At 43.8% G+C, this 6,431-nt stretch overlaps 1 pseudogene; it reads right to left on the bottom strand.

Moving 5' to 3' along the window:
• Positions 1-4,272: 4,272 nt before the first annotated feature.
• LOC109166806 lies at positions 4,273-4,787 on the bottom strand (annotated as a pseudogene).
• Between the last annotated feature and the right edge of the window lie 1,644 nt (positions 4,788-6,431).

Below are 6,431 nucleotides of genomic sequence, written 5' to 3' on the forward strand. Positions count from 1 at the left end.
TCAAGTCCAGAACATGCCAAAACTCACCAAATACAACAAAGTGACTTGAATCAAAGGAATAGCCAAGCAATGGCATACAAGAACCCTAATAACAAGCTCTATATATGCATTTTCACAAGACAATGCATAAACACTCACATTTCATAGCAAAACACATGTAGAATCCAAGAAATATTCATATAGGTAAGCAAAATAGATTTTGTAGAGAATGGGTTACCTCTTGTAGACCAAAAACCTTCACTTAACACCACACCAAGCTCCTATCAAAGCTCACCTTCCAAACCCACTTCATGAACATACCAAAAGATCATAAAGATCCTATCTTTAAGAAAATACACCTAAGAAAACACTAAAAATACAAGATGAACATGGATCTTACCCTCCTAGATGCCCAAATGTATGAAAGGTAGAATCTTGGAGACAACTCTTGAAGTCTTGACAAAGCTTCAACTTGGCTTGGAAGAAAAGCTACCCACCTTTTTAGAGAGAAGATGGAGCTAGGATTTGGAAAGTGTAAGGATAGAAATGAGGTGTTCTTACTAGGTTAGGTTACAATACTAACACAAGGTGAAAGGTCAAGAATACCATTACTAACATGGAAAGGTGTAAGGAACAAGGGAACTCCTTACAAAGCTCAAGGTACAACTTTGACTATGGGGTTGACTAGTCAATTACTAGTCCCCGACTATTAAATTTCAGGAATTTAAGGAATTAAATTACAAATTGAAATAGGATTAATTACTTAATTAATCCCGTAACCGAATTTGGATTTTGGGGTGTCACATTCTCCCCCCCCCCCCCCCCCCCCCCCCACCTTCAAAGAAGCTTCGTCCCCGAAGCTTGGGTACGACGAATTAGAACAAACGGTAACAAGAACAACAATGTGACAAAGAGTGCCAAGAGCAATTTCTTTTGGTCAAAACCCCAAAAGATTCAACAATATTTCAAGGCAAAAGAGTTCAAAACAAGAATTGGCAAGAATTAAGCAAACGGATCTATTGGGCATAATGAACTCTAGTCCCAACACAAACACCAACTTCTAGACAACAACTAAGAGCTAAGCAACTAACCCCAAACACCAACTACCAAAACTAATTAAGCAACAAAACAACAAGCAAAAGCAAGCATAAAAAGCAAGCATCAAACGACTAACCAACGATAACACAAGGTACCTGACTAGAACAACTCCGGATAACTCTCCCGCATGGTCGATTCCAACTCCCACGTAGCTTCTTCAACCCCATGATGTGACCACCAAACCTTCACCGACTTCCTTCGCGTATCCCGGGTCTTAAAATCTAAGATTTTGAGCGGTTTTTCTTCATAAGACATATCATCGTCCAAAGGGATCACTTATGGTGGAAGAACATGTGTCGGGTCGTGGACGTACTTCTTAAGCTGAGATATGTGGAAGACATTATGGACTCGTTCCAACTCCATAGGTAGAGCCAACCGATAGGCTAGGTTCCCAACCCTCTCAAGTATCTCATATGGCCCTATGAAATGGGGGCTTAGCTTGCCCTTCCTTCCAAACCTCATCACTCCCCAGGTGGGAGATACTCTTAGCCAAACCTTATCTCCAACCGCGAACTCGACCTGCCTTCTTGCTCTGTCGGCGTAGAACTTTTGACGATCTTATGCCGCTTTCATCCTACTCTGAATCTGTTTAACCTTTTCTGCGGTGTCAAGCAAGAACTGCGGTCCCAAGACTACCGGATTGACCTTATCCTCCCAACACAACGGGCTGCGACACCTTTGACCGTAAAGAGCTTCATAAGGAGCCTTGTGAATACTCGAGTGATAACTGTTGTTGTAGGATAACTCTATTAAGTCCAGGTGATCCTCCCATGATCCTTGAAAATCCAGCATGCATGCCCTCAACATATCCTCGATAGTCTGTATAGTCCTCTCTGTTTGCCCGTCCGTGGCCGGATGGAAGGCGGTACTGAGATTTAGCTTGGTCCTTAAAGCTGCTTGCAAGGACTGCCAAAATTGTGACAAAAACCTTGGATCCTGATCGGAGATTATATCCTTTGGCACTCCATGATACTTCACTACCTGGCTAACATAGGCTTGGGCCAACTGCGTCATTGTCCACGTCTCCTTCATTGCGATGAGGCGAGCGGTCTTGGTCAATCAATCAATTATTACCCAGATTTTATCCTTACCAAAACGGGTTGTCGGCAAACCTCCCACGAAGTCCATAGATATGGAGTTCCATTTTCCTTGTGGAACCTCCAATGGTTGTACTAAGCCTTTGACCCTACAACGCTCCGCTTTCACCTTCTGACAAGTCAAGCATCTACTCACAAGCTCCGCCACCTCCTTTTTCATGTTAGGCCACCAGAAAAGCTTCTTCACGTCCTTATACAATTTGTCGCCTCCAGGATGCACGGAATAGGGTGTATTATGGCCTTCTTCCAAAATCTGACGCTTCAACCGATCACATGATATAGGTACACATAGGCGGCCCTCGTATCTCAACTCCCCGTCTGTGGACAACTCAAATGGTCCCCGTTTTCCTTTTCCTAGGTCTTCTCTTACCTTTAACAAGCTAGCATCCTTCCATTGTTCCGCTTTGATTTCCTCCAAAAGTGTAGGTATGAATCTTAGGTTGAAAAGATGGGTCTCCGACTCAACTTCACCTTGTTCCACCACTTCTAGGTTCATCCTTTGAAATTCTTTGCAAAGCTCATCAGCCACTACCCAAATGGAACTAACGGCATGCTTGGTCTTCCTGCTCAGAGCGTCCGCCACAACATTTGCCTTTCCTTCGTGATATTGGATTTCCAACTCATAGTCTTTAATGAGTTCCAACCACCGTCTCTGACGCATATTGAGATCCTTCTGGGTAAAGATATACTTGAGACTCTTATGGTCAGTAAAGATCTTGCAACGGTACACCTTACAGATAATGCCTCCAAATCTTCAAAGCGAAAACTACGGCTGCCAGCTCTAAATCATGCGTGGGATAATTCTCTTCGTGTACTTTAAGCTGTCGCGATGCATAAGCTATCACTCTCCCATTTTGCATCAACACGCAACCTAGTCCCTTCTTAGATGCATCACTGTATACATCAAACCCCTCCGTTCCGGGTGGTAGGATTAACACTGGTGCGGTCGTGAGTGTTAGTGTTTTAATTGTTCAAAAACCCCAACTTATAATTGGCAATATTATTATGGCTTACTAAGATAGGTTTAGGGTTTGTCCGTCCAGCTCTACAGATGACAGATCAATCAGAAGCAACAACAGAAGGACTGACACTGAAGATCTGTTTTAGGAAGCTGACTTCTAAAAGACTGTACGCGGCATTACAGAAGTCAGATTTGGAAAGAAGATCGGCGTATCTGCTTTGGAAAGGTATGGACCGAATCCTTAAGATTACATTCTTCAAATATCGTCCTACCATCTACAATCAAAGATATCTAAGGAAGGAGTGTTCTTTTGATGGAACTATAAGTATCCTCATTCGAAGAGAATTAGGGTTACGCTTTTGAGACAGAAGAAAACACTCTATATCAGTTTGATGAGATCAGATCTTTGACTATCATGCTTCTTCTCAATACAACATGTTCATGGTGATTAAGATGACGAACTTGAGAAGAATCACTGCTGCTTAAACGAAAGGACACTGTGATCACACTGTTGTGGGAACAACTGTAAAGAGCGTCATTGAAGTGGACTGCATCAGATTGGGCTCTCCAAGTGAAGGGATTTCATTGGACTTCTGTATGCACAGCTCTCCATCTTCATCAATCCACTAAACCTGTGTAGACTGGGTATGTACCTTGTGTGGGGCACTTGGGTAAGATTATTGTATATCTACCTTTGTACATTAGATAATGATTTAGTGGATTGGACGCCTATGTGATCGTCCCCCAGACGTAGATACACACTGTATCGAACTGGGTAAACATTATGTGTTGTTGGCTCTGTGGTGTTATCTTTTCTTTAATCTTCACTGTGATTAGTTTTTACTGATTGAATTCATCACTGAATCAGTCAGTCCACTTAGTCAGTTGATTAATCCAGTTAATTTGTTTAAAAAGAGAAAATGCAAAATTACAGTGAGCCTCTCTTTCAACTCTCGAAACGCCAATTCGCAAGCTTGATTCCATTGAAAGGGCACATCTTTCTTCAACAGCTTTGTCAACGGTTGAGCCACCTTAGCAAAGTCCAACACGAACCTTCGATAGTAACCTGCTAAACCCAAGAAGCTTCTTACTTCCGCCATGGTTGTCGGCACAGTCCAATCTTTCACCGCCCGAATCTTATCCGGATCCACAGATATCCCCCTGCTGTCTATCACATTTCGAAAGCTTAGCGTACAACTGTTTTTCTCTCAGAATCTGTAACACTGTCCGAAGATGACCCACATGCTCTTCTTTATCCCGAGAATACACAAGGATATCATCGATAAACATGATCACAAAGTCGTCGAGATGAGGCCTGAATACATGATTCATTAGATCCATGAACACTGCTGGCGCGTTGGTCAAACCGAACGGCATCACCGTGAACTCATAGTGGCCGTAGCGCGTCCGGAACGCGCCGTCTTAGGTATATCCTGATCTGCCACTTTCAGCTGGTGGTACCCTGATCTCAAATCAATCTTGGAGAACACCCCGGCACCTCGGAGTTGATCAAACAAATCGCCTATCCGCGGCAGGGGATACTTGTTTTTTATTGTGACTTGATTCAGCTCGCGGTAATCGATACACAATCTCATGCTTCCATCTTTCTTCTTTACAAACAACACAGGCGCTCCCCACGGTGATGAACTTGGCCGGATGTAACCTTTGTCCGGAAGCTCTTGCAACTGAGTCTTCAACTCCTGCATCTCCTTGGGCGCCAAACGATAGGGGGCCTTAGATATGGGCGTTGTACCAGGTATAAGGTCCACTGAGAATTCAACTTCTCTTGGAGGAGGCATTCCCGGGATATCTTCGAGGAAGACATCGAGGAATTCACATACAACAGGTATGGTCTGAGCTATATCTCTTTTGGCCTCCAGATTTTCAACTGAGCATAAGAAGATTTCATGGCCCTTCTCCATGTACTATTTCATCTTCAACGTGGACACTAACTTGATCTCTGGTTCCCTTGTTGATCCTCTATACGACACCCTCTTCCCACCTGGTCCTCTCAAAACCACCTTCTGTTCACCACACAAGATCTGGGCTCTGAACCATCCTAGCCAGTCCATACCCAGGACCACATCGACCCCGTCCAGACCAAACTGTATCAAATCACTAGAGAAATCTTCCCCGCTGATGTTTATCTTGACGTCTTTGAAGAGGCGATCACAAGACTTAACTTCTCTCGATGCCACCTTGACGTTTAGCTTCACTCCAACACCTTCGGTTAGGCCCAACTTCCTTACGAGTTCCGGGGATATGAACGAGTTGGACGCCTCGGAATCGAACAAGATTACTGCTGGAACGGCATGCACCAAAAACGTCCCGATCACCACATCACTATCTCCTACCGGAGCCTCACTTAGGATGAGGGTCTTCTCTTGGGCAAACTCTTCTGACAAAATCTGTGACCTCAACTCCCCACTTCTTCTTGGATCACGGAACGATGGCAAGATAACTGCGCTGGGGCTCACTCGAGTGGACGTACCACTGCAAATCCATTGCTCGACTACACTAGGAGTGTCACGAACTCCTGTTGCCCTGGGTCTCTTGGCGACATCACACACTTCTTCAAACGGAACGATACGCTGGCGAGGAGACATCGCAACTTCTAGAACAACAACACGGTTACCAAAAAGGGCACAAGCAAGCAAATAACTGAAAGCAACACTCAGCTCACCGCGCAACCTAGAGTCCTAAGCCTAACACTTAGATTCTTAAGGTCACTTTAAGGTCTCAAACCATTCTAAGCCACTTAGAAAGTCTAGACTTTAACATCCTAGGCCCAAACCTAGGCTCTGATACCAACTATAACACCCCGTAAAACCATGCTATTTAAAGCCTTAAAACATGCAGATAACTGAAACCAAAACACCAAACACAGCGGAAGACTGAAAGATAAGATATATAAAACGAGGAAACGGGGTGCTATGCCATGCTCACCCAAGGGTGAACGCACTGGCTAAATCTGCATTGTTTAAAATCTACAACCATCAAACAGAGTACTACGTCTATATTGGCTCACAGGCCACAAAACACAAAAGGGGAAACTATGCTAGCAGGCACTAGACCGCGCACTCGTCTAAGCATCACCTGAAAGAAGCGTATAAAACATGGGACGACGCCCGATCATCGAATAATGCTGGTAACCCACCAATACATGTGAAATATCATACATAGATAAGATATAAGTTTATAAAGCCATTTTCGAAACGGAATACATATATATAAGTCAAAAACCAAGAGTAATTGTCAACGCAAGACTCAACACTCTCAACAAGAATAAGGGAACA

Source organism: Ipomoea nil, unplaced genomic scaffold (assembly GCF_001879475.1).
Source record: "Ipomoea nil cultivar Tokyo-kokei standard unplaced genomic scaffold, Asagao_1.1 scaffold3105, whole genome shotgun sequence".
NCBI classification, from domain to species: Eukaryota; Viridiplantae; Streptophyta; class Magnoliopsida; order Solanales; family Convolvulaceae; genus Ipomoea; species Ipomoea nil.